Source organism: Amphimedon queenslandica, unplaced genomic scaffold, assembly GCF_000090795.2.
Source record: "Amphimedon queenslandica unplaced genomic scaffold, v1.1 AMPQUscaffold_10522, whole genome shotgun sequence".
Lineage (NCBI taxonomy): Eukaryota > Metazoa > Porifera > Demospongiae > Haplosclerida > Niphatidae > Amphimedon > Amphimedon queenslandica.
Genome location: NW_003549217.1, coordinates 5,998 through 7,164, shown reverse-complemented (window position 1 = coordinate 7,164; position 1,167 = coordinate 5,998).

The following is a 1,167-nucleotide window of genomic DNA, read 5'->3' as shown; positions in this document are numbered from 1 at the left end:
ATGACACCCAATTTTTATTACATTTTCTGATACATATTGATGTACTTATGCTGTGTAAAAAGTTTGAGTCGATTCCGACTTCAATTTTTCAAGTTATGGCCATTTTAAGAAAACGTTAAAATTTTGAAAAATACCCAAGTACTATAGCCTATGGTTTTTATCTGAAAAATGGCTAAAAAAATGACACCCAATTTTATTACATTTTCTGATACATATTGATGTACTTATGCTGTGTAAAAAGTTTGAGCTGATTCTGACTTCAATTTTTCAAGTTACGGCCATTTTAAGAAAGCATCAAAATTCTTATAGCCCATGTTTTTTTCAAAAAATGGCTCAGAAATCACCCCCAATTTTTATTACATTTTCTGATACATATTGATGTTCTTATGCTGTGTAGAAAGTTTGAGCTGTTTTTGACTTCAATTTTTCAAGTTACGGCCATTTTAAGAAAAATTTAAAATTTTGAAAATTACCCAAGGTTATAGCCCATGGTTTTTCTGAAAAATGGCTCCAAAATGACCCCCAATTTTTATTACATTTTCCGATACATATTGATGTCCTAATCAGACATGGGGCAAGCACTTAAGCACTTGTGCTTATAAGCACTTTAAGCACTTTTTTGTAAGTGCTTGAAGGTGCTTGCAAGCACTAATCATATTGCAAGCACTTGTGCTTGACTTGTACTTAAGCTCTTTTTAATGTAAATGCTTTAAAGCACTTTTTAAGCACTTTTAAAGTACTAATGCTTGTCTGTTTTATCAGTTACCACTAATATGGTTGTCATGCATGTGTATGACATCTATCATAACATACGCATGAGACCTGCTGTCAGTTTAACCTTTAAAGATGGCCACAAACACAAAGAAGCTACCAAATTTTATTATTTGATCTATTTGAAGATTTCAGTAATACTTTCAGAGCCTAAGTGCCGCAAGCATTGCCTTGAATTATAGATTGAGCGCTTTACTTGTGCTTTAAGCATTTTTAACAGTGCTTTAGGTATTGCTTGAAGCACATCTTTATTTACAGCATTAGTGCTTGTGCTTGTGCTTAAGCATTTTTACAAGTGCTTTAAGATGTACTTGAAGCACATTGCTATATTGAAGCATTTGTGCTTGGCTTGTGCTTAAGCATTTTCCCCAGTGCTTTATGATGTGCTTCAAGCAT